The 20,122-nt window shown below is 44.5% G+C and overlaps 1 protein-coding gene across 1 annotated transcript in view; it reads left to right on the top strand.

Moving 5' to 3' along the window:
- WNT3A (Wnt family member 3A) overlaps positions 1-20,122 on the top strand; it is a 37,108-nt gene that overhangs the window by 755 nt on the left and 16,231 nt on the right. The gene's annotated exons all lie outside the window — the stretch shown is intronic.

Raw genomic sequence — 20,122 nt, 5'->3', positions numbered from 1 at the left:
GCCTCCACAGTGTAAGGAGGGTGGTTATCCACCACCTCCATTGTACAGCCAACATCCGAGCACAGGTAAACACTATTTCTATCTCAAACCTCTACTGGGATTGTATAGGTGACCCAGAGAACTGGGAAGTGCCCCATGTGGCAGTGTGTAGAGAGTGAGGTCATCTCTGACCCTGCTTGAAGCAGGAGGTTGGACTAGAGACCTCCCAGGGTCCCTTTCAACATGAAATATCCTATGATCCTGTGCCCCTTGGAAGAAACACAAAGGATTATTGTGTTTTCAGTGGTCAAGCTGGACGTCTGGCTCCTTTTCTGACCCCATGGCATTTCATGCTGCATTTTCAGGTCTCTTAATGATTGCAGAGGGGAAATTATGAGCTGTTGAGGATGGTTCCTAGGTGCTGGACTTACCAGTTAACATCACTTTGGATACCATAGCGGGAGACAGTGAAGATCAAAGGCCTGAGGAAATCACCGTCAATTAATGGTTCTGTTTTCATTGGAAAATTAAGACAGAGTGTTAATTCAGGCAATTAATTCTGACACAGCACCCACTGATGTAAGTGGGACCTCTTATAAATGTTTTTCCCTAAGTCATTGAATGCAGTGGGATTTAAGCACTTGGCTAAATCTGAGTATCTGTAACTTATCCCCTATAAGTTGGCAGGAGCCTATTTTAGCTTGCAAGAGTTGTTTTATCCTTCTTTGCCCTTGTAGTATGCCTTTTAAAATCTAGTCTGCTCCTGACGGTCTCAGTAATTCTGGGTCAAGCTCTGCCTTTCCCTTTAGCACAAAGGGGTTCATCCAAAAGGTAGACTCCCATTGCATTTGATTCCTGCCCTGACGGTAAATTCAGGTGCCCTGTGCAGAGCTGTGCAGGAATATGGCTGCCTCCTCTTAGGAGAATACCAGCAGAAGACGCTTGGAAATCTTCCTTGCTTGCTTGCTTGCTTGCTTGCTTGCTTGCTTGCTTCCTTCCTTCCTTCCTTCCTTCCTTCCTTCCTATAGAGAGCAAGGCCTTGATTTGTATCATAGCAGGGCCTCCACCAGACAGAACAGGCATTTTACATGCACCAAGCAGGAGAATGGGTGGTTTCAGCTGGTGGGGTTACCCTGTTAGAGTTGGGTAAAAGGCACCATATTAAAGCTAGTGTCATTATTCTGGTTTAGCAGTGAGAGATCATCCCAAAATAATGATGCCTGCAAGATCTGCAGTTTAGTGCACTTGGGCCCATATCCGTGTCATACCACAATGTTTTGCATGTGATTAAAGTACCTGTTCTGAGTACATCACTCCTGGATGACTATAGCAGTTGAATTATGACAGTACAGCTAAGCTGAGTATTTTTCCCATACGCAGAAGCCCAACATGACCTGCCCAAGATCATTAACTGGGCACAGGCAGTAAGTGAACCAGATAACCCAATGTCTTCACCTCATCACCAGGCTGGATGTCCTCAAGGATACATGGAGCACCTCATGCTCCCAGATGGTCTCAGATTAGATGCTCCACATCTCCTGTAGCAATTATACCCTGTGCATGAGGAAAGCGATCCTTACCTCCTTGCTGACCGAAGGATCCCCAATTCCATAAGCTGCCAAACCCTCTTACCTCACAATGGTGTCGACACGAAGGGTCTGTCCCTGCTTGAGACTGCAGGACTTCAGTAGCCAGGTTCAGGGAGGGAAAAAAGGCTGGGACGATTTCATAACTGAAGAATGTTGTTCCTTGAGGGAGAATCAAACCACCCTTCAGTTTTACTTCACCTACAGCAGGAGGGGGGAGAAAAAAACAGCTCAGTCACATTCTTGTGCGGCAGATCCCCCAGGGTAGGAACATATTTGAGCTCCTACCCAGAAAGAGAGAAGGAGAAAAGGAGAAAAAGAAAGCAAGCAAGCAAAACTCTATTTTGCAGCTTCGATTTTAAGTCACTTGAGATCTAACTTAGGATCTAACTGCAGCTTCTCATTTGAGTCAATAGGGACCCCATCCTCCCTCAGCACAAACCAGTGTAGTCACCAAAGCAACTCCCTTTTGGCTTACATGACTGTCTGTAATTCTTTCATTGAAAAGGACTGATTTTAATGCCTTCAGGAAATACTTTCTGGGCCCAAAACTCAATGAGGTTCTCTCACTTGCTGATTTTGTATCTCATTGCTAATTCGGGGCTATGCTTGAGCTGTGATTCAGCAGTGTCAAACTGTCACCAGACTCTAGTCCTGTTAAGAGCCATATTCTGATATATCATCTAAATTGGACTCTTTTTTTTTCCCATCGGCCTGTTTATGAAAGAAAACCCATGTTTTAGCTACAACTCTACTTATGTTTGGGGTTTTTTTTTAACATTTCCATAGCCAGGCTTAATGAATCACATATTAAACAGCAGTGGTATTCATGAGCTCAGCGACAAGGGAATGGTGATGTTCAGGGATACAGACCTGCTGCTATTTGGAGACAATATTTGACAGACTTGACCCTATGTCCCTCTAGCTCTTCATATGTCACTTGGGACATATGAACAGCAGAAATACCCCATCCCATCCAGCTATTTGAATAATCTGTTTTGCAGGTCCTTGACTGTGCAATAAACGTTCCCTATTCAAATGGAACAGAGTCACCTGCCTTGCTATGCTGTGCTACCTGCATGGGGAACCATTTGGGAATTAGCAGGAGGTGAAATTACTACAGGTCTGTTAGAACAGGGATTTTGCTCCTCCTTTGTGGTCTTGGAGAGTATGAGCAGCTGTGCATCTCCATGGAGAAACAGACAGATAGGTGCCACTGTTGGGTCTTTCTTGCAAAGCACTGGGAAATAGGTGTCACAGGTACCCTAGACTATTGGGAATGCAAAGAACAGGATGCTTAAACAGGAAAAGAAGTGAGCCTAGCTGAACTTACCTATCTGTTTATCAGACATAGCTAAGAGGCTAGAGTTCAAGTAATTTCTAGTCTCCCAGAAGTTCAAATCTCAACTACTGGACAGTGGATATAACCCTTCACTTGAAGTTTTCTATCAGAGTAATTTCTAGAGGAAAACATTTGATCCCATTTGTTACTTCACTTGTATTGTATGAGACAGTGGATAGAACATGGCTATAGCCACACAATCTTAACTGATCACCTTAGCCCAGCCACTTACCTGAGAGGTTTGGCAGTTTGTAAGGCATTTGCAATATCTTTCAGTTTCCCAAGGACAAGGGAAGATTTTTCAGTTGTCTTTAAGAATATACAAGATAAAACTTTGGAGGATGTAGTAGAGTGATGTGCCATCACTGACAACAGAAATTGAATGGCACAATCTAACAGGCATTTTCCATCTCAAGTGCCACATATTGGATATCCTGTCTTTTGCCCTGGTTTTAGCTTTTGTGTACTGAAGACACTGTTCATGTTTAAGCTGTGTTGCATTTTATAGTTTCTCAATGCCATGCAAGTTCTCTTGGAAACTCCTCTGGGCATAAATATGAACCAATCTCAAGAGAAGTAGTACAATAAAAGCTTATCATGGCCCTGTGTCTTTAAAGGACCCCAGAACATAATTAAGTCAAAATAAAAGTTTCCTCCCTCTCCTCCCCTATTCAATAAAAGTAAATTACCTCAAACTATTTAAGCCCCCAGTTCGTTTAAATGTAAAAAGGGAGCCCTTGTCTATCTATTTCTTTCACTCACTCCCACCTCCTTCTGCTAAAGACTGGCTGGGGCTTTAAACCTGCCAGCTGGACTGAGAAATGGTTAATAGTTATTGTGGAGGAGCAGCTTTTAATGAACTATTGAAGAATGATACATTGATGGAGTAATGGGAGTTTAAGTCGCTCTGTAATGAAACAGGTTCTCAGCGCGGACCCATTGTGGTGTAAATACGGCACGTCTCTCCCACTGTTTGGTCAGGACTAAATAGCAGAGGCCAGAGGGGGGTCAGCTTACTGGGTCTCCGCTTTAGTTAATCAATCTGATTGGATTAGGGTCACTGCGATCCCTAATAATGTCAAAGGTTACGCCAAACTGGATTAAATGCTTTGTTGGGGAGGGCTCAGATTCTTTCAGCTTTCAACGATGGGTCTTGTTTATTAGAGTTTAACACTCATGCAACCTTGGGAAGCCGCACCGTCCCTTTTTGTACGTCGGGGCATTTGCCGGCATGCGAGGGGGTTTGAACGAGCTGGGGCGGGTGCGTGCACGTCCCGTTGCTTTGTCAAGTGTCTGCACCCGTCGGATGTGCCCTCTGAGGACATATATCAAATTCCCCACTGGACAAATGAGAGCCTAATGGGTAATGTGGAGGCTTGGAGGTATAAATTAATTCCGGAAACAATCATTGGCCACTGCCCCAGCTAGAAGGCAAGTGATGAGAGCCACAAAAGCATTGGAGTGACCCACTGTTTGTACCCCCCTGGGTTAACCCCATTCCTGTCCAGCAAAGAGACATCCTTTTTGATACAGCTCCTGTTTGTGCAGTTACCAGCATGAGCATGAAATGAAATACGGAGTATTTGAGACTGCTTCTTTATTATTAAACTGGGTAGATGTCTTGCCTTCCAGCACTTCCAACTCAAATCAAGGCGGGATGGGATGGGATGGCATGTCCCTGTCATCTTATCTGTGAAGCCTGAAGAATTTCTATTGCCTTCACTCATGATGTTCCTCCAGATGACACCGTCTTATAGACATGGCAGAGTGTCCAAATACCAAATGCAGGGGAAAGGGGCGGCAATAACAGTGTGTCACTGGTAGAAACATGAGAGCTCTGGATCTCAAATGCCTCTTTCCTTCTCACAATAATGCTCACACTGCATGTTTATAGCCTGTCAGGACTGTCAGATTATCAAAGCAGACTTCTTGCATGAGGCGGACTAGAGAATTTCACCTCAAGACTTCTGGAATGAAACTTAAATCTGGATTTAACTATGACATCTATTCCCAAAGGACATCTTGCCTTGACATACCACCAAGAGACAATCTATCTACCTCCCCTTTCACAAGTCACCTCATTTCTAATGCAACATGGCTCTGGTGGTAACTACCAGCCACTATATTTTTCTTTGATAGATTCAGAATAACTGTCCTAGAACAGAGCATTTTGTTTGCTAATTACACTTTATAAAAAGTTAAAAGTGAGGTGTGCAGAAGAGCAGTGGGTCAGCAAAAGTTTGTGTCCATTATGTCATGCAGCAGAACAGGTTGAGGGAGTTCCATTGGATGCTGGGGTCCTCCGGGGCATGATTCATCTGATGTATTCTAGACAGGATTAAATTATTCACCCCTGAAGTTTCTACATCTCTCCATCAATCACTGAGGGAATTCAGGGAGACCAGCTCTTGATGAGAAGACACGCTCCCAAGAAACACGTGAAAGGCAGAGCAGGAATTTGTCTAGCTCATAAGAGATGTGGGATTCAGGTCACATCCAGTTTCATATGGGATGATGGGATCTCTTACTTTTGCAATTAGGTTTATTTTGGACTAGGCTTATTTTGGACTCTAGGGCTTTTGGGGATAAGCCCAACGTCTTGTCTCTCTCAAGAAAGCCAAAACGTAGCTGTGTTCATGGGTTCTCTTTTGTCCCTGTTACTACTGTGGATGAGAAAGCTTGTCTTGAGTCTAGTGAAATCCATGTGAGTTTTTCCCTGGGTTTAGCAGGAACAGAACAAGACTTAAATTCAGTTATAATACCTCGGAGACACAAGTCTCCTGTGTATTTTTTTCTGGCTGTGTCATAACAATATCGCTCCACGGGCTCTCTGATAGGCCTGATCTCATCTACCAAAGTTAGTTGTCAAGGTCTGAGCTAGTCACCCCAGGCTCCCTTTGTAGTCAGTGGAGAGCAATTGGCATCTCCAGAGAGCAATCCATCTGACCTATCTTAGACACCTATCTCAGGATAACATGAATCATACAAAGATGTTTATTTCTCTCCATTGACTATAGAGGGAGCCTAGGGCTACAGGCTCATACTTCCATGTGTACTTCTTAGAGGCCCAGTCTGGGGGCAAACAGTGCCCATCCCCCCTCTTTCTCCTGTTAGAAAGCAGTCCTGACATCCAACCTCTGTTGGAGAGGCCACCTTACTAACGCAAGAGCATGGCACTGAAAAGGGTCTCCTGGACCACTGAATACAGTCAGTCCCTTGCTATTCCAGGCACAATACCATCTCATAATGTCTTTCATGATTTAAAATGAATATGTTTAGCCAACCTCATCATATTTTCCTGATGACATTCTGGCATCTCAGTTGTCTCTGTGCCAAATCCTTACACACACACACACACGCCTTTCCCTGCTCTAGATCAGACTTCTCCACTTCTGCAATAAAGTAAGACATGAGCAGAAAGCCACAAGATACTGATCCATCCAGGAGGTTAGTTACATGTAGGAGGTAGTCTCTGCTCTCTCATGAAACTCTTCCCAAGAGGATCTGATTTCCAACCACACCCCGTCTACCTCTCTGCTAATGGCAATTTGGGCAGCTGCCCTGGTATCAACAACGGAGATCTACAAACTCTACCCTGTAACTATGGGGAAGGAAACTGGAAGGATCAGGATTGAAAATGTGACTATGCAAGCTCCGCTCAGCCGTCAGAATGCATAAATGCTGTAGGCCAGAGATTTGTCAATGCTGCTGAGAAAGAGACACAGATCCTGGCTCAAGACAGATGCATCAGTTGTGTTTAGTGACTGTGTAAATTGAGCTTGGAGCTGGGGATTACTGCAGAGGATGAGACAGTCGTAAGTGCCAGCATAAGGATTCCCTGCCTGACTCTACGTTTCAGCCCACAGGTACAGAACAGCCCATACTCATGGTTGCAGTATTTCTGAACTGACTTTTGTGTAGCTAACTCAGTACAGGCAGCAGCATCATGGGGGGAAATGCAGTTTGGGGAGATATAGATGAGCTGCAGCCATATCTCTGGTTTGTAGCCCCCATCAGGACTGGGAGATTAGCGGCTTCCACTGAGCCTTCTAAAGAGCTGCAGGTTGCAATGGCAACAAAGAGAGATGCTGAGGGAGCTTGCCAACACATCAGCCCCTCAGCCTTTGGGAGCAGGATACCAGTGAGGTGGTAAAGGAGCTCCTTCCCTTACTGCTGGACCTGCTGGTAGGGTCAGGTCACCATCAGAAGGGGTCACTTCACCCTCTTATGACTTCAGAGGTGTTCAAGGGCAGGCCCCGGGCAGCCCTGTGGTACAGTAGGAGAGCATGCAAAAGACTACGGTTAGCATCTCATCTGGCTGCATTTGCCTCCCCACTCCCACTGCAAAGGGAGGCTGTGAGTGGCCTGAGTTTGGTGGGCTCAAGGGTTTTCTGGGTTTCTTAGCGAGAAGCCCTGACCTCATCACCTCTCCACCTGCAAAGTGATCCCAGGATAAAGATCAGGCTCTTGTGCATCTGTACAGTTCTCTGGAGATGAGACAGCCCATGTAAACAGCTGTAAACAGCCAACACCCAGACGCAGGCTGCAAACCTGGGAGAGCAGTGATGGTGAAAAGAAAATGCAACAATGCCAAGAGACGATCCCGTTTGTTTTCTGTGCTGCCTCTACCTCCCACTGCACCGACTCTCATCTGTCAACCTTGACACGGAGTTTTTTCTGGCGACTAAAACATTAGACGGGGGATCGGGGAGGGGAGAAGGAACAAGACAGCCCATGGCTACAAAACCAGTGACGTTTCTCCCGGCAGCGGGAGGCACTGGAAACTTCTGCCTCGGGCGGCGTGCACAATGCAGTAGGCTGGCAGAGAGTGGGCTGCACGGAGTTATAGATTTATTTCCTTCCCCCTCCCCTCCCCTTCCTCCGCTTTCCCTGCTGGGTATATTGCATTCCCCAACTGGGCTCAGCCTGGTTGCAACAAGGAGCTCCCTCTGCCGCATCCCAGAGTGCCAAGTCCAAGCGTGGGAGCTAGTCCTAGACAAAAGGGAACAGTAGAGGGAGCTGATTAGCATCCCTTTGTCCCGGGAGAATCCCGGCCCCAAATGGGCCCTTGGCGCACAACCGGCGGCACAAACACACGCACTCATGGACAGGAGCCAGGGAGGGAAATGGGGACTGCGGAGGCTTGGTCGCCTTCATCTGGGGGGAAGGGGGACACGGTGGGTTTCACCCCTAAGTACTGCCGTGGGATGGGTCCTGAGCTGGGGTGCACTGTCCCCAGGTCCACAAGGGTGGGTTTTGCCAGCTGGGGAGCTAGACGTGTGTCTCCTCGCGCTCCTACGTACCAAACAACCAAAACAAGCGAAGTCTTCTGACAAAGAGGGATCCAAGCCCATGAATGTGGCTTTTCTTCCCTGTGAGATGTGTTATGAGCTGGCAGTGCTGAATAGACAGGGGGATTTCAAGGCTAAAAGGGGCTGTGGGATCATCTAGTTGGATGTATAACAAGCAGAGAATTTCCTCCTGTCCCTCTCTGAGCAGATATGACAGGGCAACAAGAGGAAAAACACGGCATATAAAGATGCCCTGCATGCTTCTTTCTGCACTATGGGCTTGCACAGCAGGGGAGCAGGGCTGTCTCCTGCAGAGCAGACAGGGCAGACAGCTGAGGCACTTTTTGGCAGGAGATGGGTTAGCGTGCTCCCTGCTAAGGTCTGCCGCAGGAGGAAGCGTGCGCCTTGATGGATCGACTTGCCTCGTTCCTTGCTTCCTCAGCCCCATCTTTCAGGGAGCACCTCCTTCAAAGGAAGGACTCATCATCCAGGAAGATCCAACGGATTAACAAAGAGACAGGGGTCGGACACCAGGAGAGGGAATGGTTCAAAACGATTGTTAAGGCTGTGTTTGTGTTTCTGTTGTGCATGTGAACGATGTGTTCCTAGGAATGATTAGGGCACAATTGACTTAAGCCTGAGCAGTGGAAAAAAAAAAAAAAAAAAAAAAAGGAAAGCATGTTTTTGGGGGGCTCCAAAGCCTTGGGAGGTGCAAAGTCACAGAATCAGAGAGCTTCATGGGAGGCAGCACTCAGCTGAAGTAGGTAAGGACTTCCACCACTCTAGGGTAGGCAAGCGGTGCTACACAGATGTGGTAATTTTTGGAAAAACAGCATGAGGTGGATGAAGCTGAGGTAGCTGAGGACTGTTTGGAGTAGACCCCAAGACATTAAGCAGGGAAATGAATGGTGCACTGTCTCCTGCTTCAGTGTGCTCTCATGGGTCACTGAGATTCTTATGGTGAATGTTGCTGGCAGCAGATGGGCCCATAAAAGAGGGCTATAGATACGTCACAGTATGGATATACTTTGGGGAAGGACTTGAAGGAAACTGTTGTGGGGTTTTTTTTGTTTTAGGAAGTAGAAGACAACATAGTGAACCTCAGGGAGGCTCTGGAGCTTTGGCTGTAGGTGACCCTAAAACCTGATGTCAGAGCACAGACAGAAAGCCAGAGAGCCCACCAGATCCTGAGAAATACAGATCTGTCCACATGGTTTGAGGTGAAACTCAAAGAGTGGGTACAGGTCACAGGGGGAGGAATGGAGAGTGTCTTTCACTTTTTATTTCCTCTTGACTCATCTCACTCTTCTTAGAGAAGAAAAACATGGCACAAAGCATACATGCTGTTTGACTGGCTTCTCCAGACCCAGCCTGGACCAGTGACAGGGAAGAAGGCAGAAAAGAGCTTCTGGCTCTGGTTCTGGCTCTGCTTTTGGCTGTGATAGAGACAGTGGAGCAGGTCCTCCTTCCTCTGAATCTCCATTTCCCACAGAGTGCACCACAGAAACAATTGGACACTTCAAAGGGAGTGATACCAAAGTAGGTCATATGTAGGGCCCTGCAGCTCTTGCAACATAATTTAGGTAGTTTTATTGGCCTACTTATGAGTGTTGCTCTCAAGTTTGATCGACAGGGCAGTAATGCTTCATGGAACACTTCCTGGTAGACTGCAGTTTGTTGACTAAGCATCTGGCACAATTTCCTCTCCATTATTTCCAGGTGCTAAATCACATTAAATGATAGCTAATAATTATGGTTTATCCTTTTCTAATCATGCTACTTTCCCAGGGAAGCTGTTGCCACAGGGATGTTGTGGGAGTTGTGAATGGGTGGGGAGGGCACAAGGAGATATTTCTGTTCACCCGGAGCCATAAAAAACTTGGAGACCCCTTAGGCTAGGCATGCAGGATCTAGCTTAGAAGATATTATATCTTGTCAAAAATGTATTTATTTATTTTCTGGGACAGTTTTCCATCAGAAAAGGCAGCTGCATCAAAATGGAGATGTTTTGCAGGACCCCCTCAGTTTCAAGGCAAAAGTGCACAGCTTTGGCTTTCTTGTTTTGTTTTGCACATTTCAGATAGTTTCATTTGAGCTCTTGAAAAGAAGCCGTTTTACTTCTTTTTATTTTGAACATGATCTTACATTTAAATAGAAAGTCATTAAACCATCAAAGAAGTATACTGCTGTACCTTCAATATTTTGTAGAATATCAGAGTTTTTATATTAGTGAAGCTGAATGATTTTATCTTGTCAAACAAAAAATTCTGAAATTAACAAGATAAAATACTTCCACAGCCTAAAATATCTTATTTTGCCAGTCTTTTATCACATGGAAAAATTCAGACTCACATTTTCCATCTGATTTTCAGCTCTTAAAAATAAAACAAAACAGAATTTCCAAATTTCCCATGATAGAGTAATTTGATTTTTTAGCCCTCACTACTAGCGTTAGGCATGACATATTCTCCAAACTCCTTCATTCTGACAGGCTGCCTAAATCAAGATGAACTGAGAACAATGTATTAGCAATGGTCTCATGAGGACCCCTCTAAATTTACAAAACAGCCTTACATCTCTATAAAATGGGAGCTGTAATAGCTAAGCCCCAAATCTGTAACTTATTCTCTCCGGTTATAAACACTGAGTCCTGTCATGAAGATGCTCCAACAGGAAATTTCACAGATTCTTCTTAGAGAAGAAACAAAAGCTGTGAATGTATTTTAGTGCTGTTGGTTTTGGTGGAGAAAGGTGTTTCTGTTCAGAGAACATTTTCAGTCTGCTTTCCTAACTGCATTTCAGATATAGATTCCTTGACAGATGAATTTGAAGACACAGATGTATCTTGAGGGAGGTAGATGGGAGCTCTATGGAGCGCAGCCAATCTCTGCTTGATGTTCAGTCTGTAGTGAGATTTGTTCAGTACTGTAGTGAGATTTGTAATAGAATTATCATCGTGCCCAGCATCTGAAATGAAAAATATTATCTGTATGTCACTCACCTGAGAACAGTGTCTTCTCAATCAAAAGCTCATGTGGACACCACTTGTACCTGAACACATCAGAAATGATTTAGTGAGCTTCTGAAGGCAAGACCCTAGCAAATAATGAGTTTTGTAGAGTTCTATTTGTGGCTTTATTAATAATGATCCCGATCCAAACACATCCCCATATCATATCATTGATGCCTGTGGACCAGGAAAGGGTTGAAGAGGATACAAATGTCTTATCATAAAATACTTTAGACTTCCACTGAGCAACACAACGGAGTCTTGCCTTCTTGTGTTGGTTCTCAAGAGGCCAGATGGACACTGACACTTTTTAGCCAGCACAAAAACACCATCTAGGTTTTCAGTTCCATGTTTCCAATGTTTGTCCCAAGGCTTTGGTAAATATATCAAAAAACAATCATCAGTATGTAAGAATAATCAAATATAACAGCTAAAAACTCTCCCTAAAACTTCCTCACTTCAACCAAAGCTAACTGCTAACGTTTAGAATATTTCTGTCCCATCAGTCATTAATTCATTTGTTCATTATTCATATTAAGGTTACTGTGGCTTTCCCGAAATCTTTAAATCCACCTGACTTATGTCAGTGTTTTTTCAAAAAGAACAGAGAAGGAAACGTGAAAAAGATGTTTGGTTTGTTGTTTTATTTTTAAGGTATCCAAACACATCTCCATGTTCAACTTGACTTTTCATGTAAATATTTTAGAAATGGATGATACTCTGCTCTGACATCTATACTCACCATTACAACTCTGACATTGTACACTGGTATGGCTACAGAATAATAGTTACTCAAAGTCTGCAGAGTAGGACAGATGCAATTTTAAAATACACGCATCAGCATTACAGCTTTACTGGAAAAGAGGCTGTAATCACAGGTGTTGCAATTCAGTGAGGTCACTGCGTCAGGTACTCTGAACTATTAACTGCACATATTTGCCTTTTTTTATGGGGTTGACCACATGCTGGAAGTGTATTGGGCTTCTCTTGCTAGGACTGGGTCTTCTGATAATTGAGAGGCTTGGAACTGATTGCTAGTTTGTTAATCCAGGGCTGCACCTTCTTCCGTGACGTTTGTGCCTCCTGATGTTTTAGACTTTTCTTTGGTTCCATCAACCCTACCAGGACAGGAAGGGTGTTCTTAATTCAGACTGGGCAACTGAGACAGTTAGCCTGGCTTAAAATGACAGAAGAGCTAAGATTGATACTGATGGGAATCAGAGAGTTTGGGATGAGCCTCAGTGTGGGATGGTGGATCTTCTTCGCTCTATGAGCCACATGTGACATACAGCAGAGTGTTCAGGGTAGCGGTGTATCGCGACTACCTCAGAGTATGACAGTGGCTCCTCTGAAGCTGTGTCCTGGGCAAGCAAGCCACATCCCAGAGTAACACAGCCCGGTGATATTGGGCTCCTGTCCCCACACAGCATAGCCCTACTGCTAACCAACCACATGCCGTAGCCAGAGCAAAGAACCACATGCAAACCACTGGAGAGCCACATGTTATCCAGGAGTGAATTCAGGAGTGGCTGGGGAGCCACTCCTGCCCTAACACCCTGAACTTAAGCTACTCACCCAAGCTAATACCCAAACCTGTCTTGAACTTAAGCTGCTCACCTGAACTAACACACAAACTGTCTGGCCTTAAAAACTGTTTTAACCCAACTTAGCCAACTGAGGTTAACCAACCTGAGTGAAGTATGCAGCTTCTTTGTGTAGGTCTTAACCAGCTTGGAGTTCTTAATTTCTGTGCTTGATCTCTAGGCAACTCTGTGAGACTGTGGGAATCTGTAGATCATGGGCATTTTGCTTTTAAATTAAATGTATTTAGTCAAAAGGACTTTGAGCTTCAGAGACTGGCATGTTGCATTTAATGTTAAAATAAGGGCAAACACAGGCCTTGAAATTTGAAGAATCCATGAAGTGCCTTTCCAAAATCTCTCCACTCTAAATGACATGACATCTCAGGGTGAAGTGGAAACCTGTTCTCAACTCTGCTTTGCTCAGGTCTGCTCTCAGTTCCTGAACTCTCTGCAGGCTTCCAACAACCTCCAAAATTAGCACTAAAGTTGATGGTGATGCCCATATGCTTATCCAGAATAGAAGACCAAACATGCAGATTAGGTGAAAAACATGACAAAATCTTCACCATAACCAAGAAACATAGCAGAAAAATTGCACATATTCAAGAAAGACAAAAGGATGGTGGGACCTGGGAGTGGTTTATGGGCAGGAGATAACATTTCTTACCAGGACTGGCATTGCTTCACTGCAGGATAGGATTGGGTAGTATATGGGCGATCCAACTTCAGCAGTTCCAACTGTCTGACTGCCTTCCACACCAGGAGATCCAGCAGTGTGCACAACACCTGAGCCCTATCACTGGCCACTGTTGACATACCCAGCGTGGGAGCTATGGCTGAATTTCTGAATAGTAATGCTCAGTTCAAGAGCAACAGCGTCATCTCCAGGAATAAACCAGGAACCAAACCTGATTTCCTATAGTCCACTGAGAGCATTCCACCCTCCCCAGTTTATATCTATTGTCAGGACATGCAAAGGCTCCATATCCCATTGCCTGTTGCTTAATCCGTTCCTTCCTGCCCCGCTGTCAATACAATAATACCTCACTGAGGAGATCCACCCATCAGGAAATCCCCCTTTAACACCCTGAAAAGGAGCAGCCAGATTTATCTCTGCTGCTGTTCTGGAAAACTAAATGAGGACTCATCTGCTCTAATCCCTTTTTAAGATTTCAAGATGATGCCTGTGTTTGCATATTAGCATATCTAACAGCTCCTACATGTGCACTGCAAGGCTACTTGCTTCATGGAGGTAAATCACATACCAGCACATACTTGAGGTACCCTACTATCTTCGTCTGAAGACATAAATGAGTTTGCAACGACTTTGTAAAAAATGCCTGAAATGAAGACTTAGATTAAGCGGGCTTGGAGATCTTCCTGGAGAATTAATCTCATGACTCATCCACAGCCTTCTGCTAGAGAGTTTGGGAATCGCTCCTTACATGTGACACACAGCATTTCCCTTGGCCTAGTTTTTTGGCATGTCAACTGTGACTTCTTTGGTGTAGGTAGGAAATAGGTACTCCAGTTTGATGAAAATCCTGAGGTTTCTGCAGCTCCTTTGCACTGGAATGACAGTAAGGCCTTTCAAAACTTTCACAAGTCTTGAAGAGCCTTGAAAAGGTCTCAAAAACCTATAAGTAGATGTCAGCCATGGAGTGCAGTCCGCTTGGGATGTGGGTGACATTCTGGTCATTACCCCTCTAGAGTCTTTCCTATTTCATGCTGAAAGTCTCAAGTTTCTTAGGGAGCACTGGGAGTATTAGGGAGCACAAGTTTTCATGGCTTGTGGTGGATGACAGGAGGTTGGGAAGGAGTAGGGAGGCCAAGGACCACCACCGGCACTGACTGGTGTTGCACCCTGTGAGCACCAGAAGTCATACAGGACTTCTGTGTCCTCACTATTACACCACCCACTGTGCACTGCATATAACACACCCAGCCTTGTTGTGGGGTGTTGTCCTGGGCGGACTTTTGAAATGAACCACTGTTGCAGTTACCTGAAATTGCTGGAGACAGGACTTTCTGACCAAGGTTGTAGATGAGGTCTGGATGACATTAAACTGAAGACTGGGTGATCTGAACTCAGCCTTTTCCCCAGACCCAAACCAAGTTGGTCCTCTTAGGATAAATTCAGATGTTTGCTGTGGTTTTTTTGGGCCACAGTTTCCATCTAACGCCTTCATTTTGGTAGTCCCTGCCTATCTGGAAGCAGGAAATACTAATATATCCGCTAAGCTCCTGAATGACATTGTCCACTAATGAGACTTGTTGGGCCATGTAATATGCAAGCCCAAGAGCTTTTACCCCTCTCAGCTAATGTGGGAGAAACATCTAATTGGAAGGATGCATTTTCAGGCCCATAACCGTCAGAAACTTTGTTGTGCCGGTACAGATCCCAATTCCCCTCAGTCCTGCAAGCCTTTTGCTGGCAAGTCTGGAACTGCACTGAAGACGTGAGCCATTTGCATGATTAAAGGTTGCAGGACCAAGCTGATTAGAAAGATTCAGCAGATTCTCCAATCAGAGCATTAGTGCTGATCCACTAGGTAAGGAGCTGGCTCTGGGTATGTAGTTGGCTTCTCCTCAGAGTAACTTCCACAGGTTTCCATTGAGAGCTGGAAGTTCTCAGCTTCTCTCAGGACTGATCTCTGCACCTGCAGAGTGAATTCCTGTAAATATTGTTGTGGTTTTGGTGGCTTTTTCTTTATAATATCAAAACCTGCTGCTTTGATTAGAGATGGGGGGGAAAAAATCTGACAGTGTTTTCTGGCATTTAGTCCCTAATTGAAATATTCCCTTTGGGTATTTAAAAAAAATATTAAATTGGCCCAGATATTTTTTTATGAATAACACTTTAATTAAATTTTTACATATTAAATGTACATCAAGCGAAATAGTTAGACAAATAGCATGAGTGTTAGTCATGAATAAGCAAAGGGATGAATCAGTCAAAGACTGCGTATGTTACAACAGCCTCTCCCTCTGAGGGCACATGTGAGATGCTGAAAGGCAAGGAAAATTAACATGAGAGATGGAAGCGAGTGAGAAGAGGCAGCATAGGAAAAAAAAAAAAAAAAAAGCCAGAAGAAAAGTGAGGTACCCAGTGGGATTAATAAGGTAAGGACTCCCTCGTTTACGCAGGCATAAGTCACGGACTCAAGGGAACTGAGCTCTATTTCCAGCTCTGCCACTGAACTGCTATGCAACTTTACAGAATTACTTTGTTTTCTTCTCTTCCTTGCACTTCCTCCTCCTCCTTTGGTTTGCCCAGGTTAATTTGACAAGTTCTGTTCCATGTCCACTTCAATTGCAGCTGGGGGACTGGGACTAGACTTTGGGAAGAGCTGTCTAACGGTAAGGGTAGTGAAGCATGAGGATAGATTGCCTCAGGAAGGGGTGGAAGCTCCGACCTGGGAGGTTTTTGAGAACAGGTTAGACAAACATCTGTCAGGGATAGTTCAGGCAGAGTGGATCCTGCCTTTGGGCAGAAGGGTGCGAGGTCCAAGTCTGATATCTATGATTTTCAGGTTTTCTGGAGCAGGGGCTGAACCTGCCAATGCATCTAGATAACAGCTTCATGCAAAATAACAAGAAGTGAGGTGTCTCATTAGAAAAAGTAAGCTTTTTGTAGGAAAAAAAATACTCCTATACCAAGATTCACCCCTGATTACAGTGACTTAACTTTTCTGCTACTGCCACTGAATGAGATAAAGGTTATTCTGATTTACACCAGGCCAAGAGGAGAATCAGGCCCCATGTTGTTCTGCTGGTGGCCAAAATATATTTTTTAATTTACCCAATTTATTCAGTAACTGATTTTCAAAGACATTTCCTAAGGGTTCTTGGTTGTTCTTTTTTTTTTTTTTTTTTCCCTGCACTTCACATATCATCTATCCCCACTCATTACACAGGGCAGCAGCAGTGTTGTCACCGAGGGAGCTTACATTTAACAACAAGAGAGGAATCTTTAGCATCTCCCATCCCAAGAGATTGCAGGATGCATAGCTTTGATTTTGTTGCTGTAAGATAGGCAGGGATGAAAGCGATGTGCACTGTCAGTAAACCCTTAAGGTACTAGGTTCCTCCAGCAGTTTGGTTTTTTCCACTCCCACTAAAGTCACCAAAGACCGTGTAGGCAGAACAGGTCATCACCCTTCCTTCCCTCCAACTTAATATGCTGGATAAGGAGGCATGAGTTGTTCCCACCGACTCTTGAGTGCACACACCCATAGCCGTGGGGTGTGGATGCTCTTTAAGAACCTGTAGTAGAAGAGCAGATGCAAAATCAGGAATAACATCGTGTCCAGTTGTCAAATAAGAAGGTAGGGCTGACATAAGAGCAAGCAGGCATTTGGTGAATTAAAAGCAGCAAGAATGAGAAGTATATTGCCAGTTTTCTTGCAATCAGGTTGGAAAAGCTCTGCAAAAGCTCCACAATGTGAAAGAGAAGAAGCAAAACCACCATAATGACATATAGACCGAGGAAGGCAACGCTTCATCAAAGGATATGTATCGTTTGTCTCAAAATGGGTGAGCCCAGAGACAGAGATCGAAGCTGGATCAAAACCCACAGCACCCTGCCTCTTTTTCCCACTCATTCACAGCCCCCACCTCTCTTCAGAGAGACTCCAATCCCTACCTGGAGGTTATTCACATTCTGGGTGCCCATCTTTTCCTTGCCTGGGAGGGCAAAACCTACGTGCAGTTCAGACTGGAAGAGATCATCTCCATAGGAGAGGGCATCTCTGCACACTTCCAGCTCTGCTTGCCACGAGGGCTGACGAGTGTATGGCACGGGGCTGGGCGAGAAAACTGCATCTCTGTAATTAGGTAGGTGGGTGTTATTCAAGTTTAAGAAACCTGGGCAAAATAAGGTAAGCATGAGATTAATGAACTTGGCTTGTCTTATGAATACAAATGATGACTGGCTGAGAAAGTCGTCTGGAGTTGTTTGGTATCCTTTTCTTCTACAGTAGTTTTTTTTTTTTTTTTTTTTTTTGAGGTCAAGTAGGTATCTCATGCTGCAACAACTGTGCTGCAGCTCTGATTATGGGAGGGATCATGCAGCAGCAGGAGAACTGAGTCTTGACCTACATCTTTCCACAATTTTGAAATTGTTTTAGGGTCATTGATTCAAAAAATCTATGTGGCTCAGTGAGGAACAGAAATCATCATGTCAGAGAGCTTCTTGGTGGGCATCGGAAAACCCAGACCATTCTCCTAACCCTGGTTGGATGTTCCAGTTGAAGACAGCTCACTCCTTGAGCTGACTCCTCATCCCTGCAGTAAGAACATGTGACTGTTGCCCACACAGCAGGATGAGACCTGCATGTCACCCACTTCACCAATGTGAATGGGTGGATGGCTGTCCATGACATGCAGCCCATGCCTGTTTGTAGGGGCAAGGTAGATACTGTTGGCGTGTGGTAGAGCTTCCCTGTTTTAAATTACAAGTAGATACAAATTATGTCTATTTTATTGTTTATGTTATTATTTTTTAACCTCAGTCTATCATTTGACGTGGAAGCTGATGGAAATCTTCCATTTAGTTCATTTCTGTGTTCTTATATTCACCAAGAACTCAAGCTCTTTCTCTTATTCTGGGTGTGACAGATTGCCAGGTGGTCTCCTTAGCTAAGTATTCACCTTGCATGTTTTTGCTTGGCTTCCCAAATCAAACTGATGACATTTTCAGTCCAGCAGGATGACAGGCTAACTCTTCGTGGCAGCTAAAATGAACCATTATTAGGACATACATGCAGTAGAGGGTGAGGTCTACTTTAAAAGCATTGTGTTGCAGATACTTTTCTTCAGTTTTTAAGTACTAGGACTCATTTATCCATGTCTGAGACCAACACCAGGCTGCTCAGCAGTTCACAGACTCGTCTTAGCCATACTGACAATGCACAGTGATGCTCAGAGGGATATCTTTATTTTTTTCAATTTTTCTGTTGTGATTATTCTTCCTAGGACTGAAAGATTTAAGGGGATGCCCCTTAGAACATGACTGTTGGTAAGAAGAGTTCCTGCAAAGACTTTGTCAGAAAAGGTCTATGTATGACAAAGTGCAGGGTCTGCACCCACTTAGCCCGCAGATATGTTTATGGAGGGTATAGCTGTTTCCTTCAGAAAAGGGTGGTGTAGTTCAGCTCCTGGGGTTACTCTTTTGGTTGAGTGAGCCAGTAGATTTGTTAGTTTGCCCACCCTTAGAAGACGTGCTCCTTGCTGTAGTCCTCACATGCACTCCCTCCATGATGGACAAGTACAGAACTGAATACAACTTTAGACAAGTGTTCAGTGTATTTAACTCCCTTTTCCATTTGAAAGTTATACAAGAGCTTTAACTGTAATCAGAATGCCTGTCATCCAAAGCTTATCTGCTGACTTCTAATTGCTTGAAAATCATCCAGTCTGTGACCACAGTTTTTCAGTTTTCTTACTCCTCTCTGCCTAAACAGATCTGCAATCCCTACTCCTTTAGCTGCATCCTCAAGTACTTGGGATTAGAAAGCAGGAAGATAATGATTGTTTTCCATTTCACAGGTGGGCAACTGGGGCAGAGGCAGGGCAGATGAGCTGTTCAAGAGTCATGCTGTTTAGGACTGAGCCCCTTCTCCCTCAGGAACCACAGATCCAGCCTCCAAACCATGCTTCCTATTTATAAAAAGCTATTTATAAAAAGTGGCTTTTGTGCTTTGGGAGCTGCATAAAAACTTTCTGCCTCCACAACTGGATGAAACTGAAACCCACAGAAAAAAAAAAATAATTCCAAAGCCTGCTGCAGGGGCATGAGCAGTTAGTTTCCTGCAGTTCCCCCAGCACCCAAAACCCCCTCCCTTCTCCAAACTGAGCCTGTAAAGCAAAAACTTCTGCAAGCTGAAAAATTGCTTAATTGCCTCAAATTGATTCCATGGTTTTATTAAGATATTTTCCCAGCTCTATTATGGTTAATTATTTGTATTACAGGGGACTCTGAGGCCCCAAGCAGGGATCAGGGCCCCATTGTGCTAAATACTGTACAAGCACATAATAACAAAATCACTCCTTGCCCCACATAGCTTACAATTATGTGGAGAACTGCAATGGAAACATACCACAGCTCGTGTGAACACCTTTTAGGAGAGGATAATGTGGATTTTGAAAGCAAAAAGGATCCCTCACGAGAGCCTGGGCTGCTTTCATTGTGCATGTTCCCTGCAGCCTTGCTCTTCTTGCTGAGTTCTGGTGGGAAAAAAAATCAAGGGAGAATATTGATGTACAAGCAACAGAGGAACCCTCCACCTGTCCCAAGGCTTTATGATGGGAAAGGGGGAAATGCAGAATAG

This window comes from Athene cunicularia (assembly GCF_003259725.1).
Source record: "Athene cunicularia isolate RWA chromosome 2 unlocalized genomic scaffold, athCun1 chr2_part1, whole genome shotgun sequence".
NCBI lineage: Eukaryota > Metazoa > Chordata > Aves > Strigiformes > Strigidae > Athene > Athene cunicularia.
This window is presented reverse-complemented; position numbering and strand designations above follow the sequence as displayed.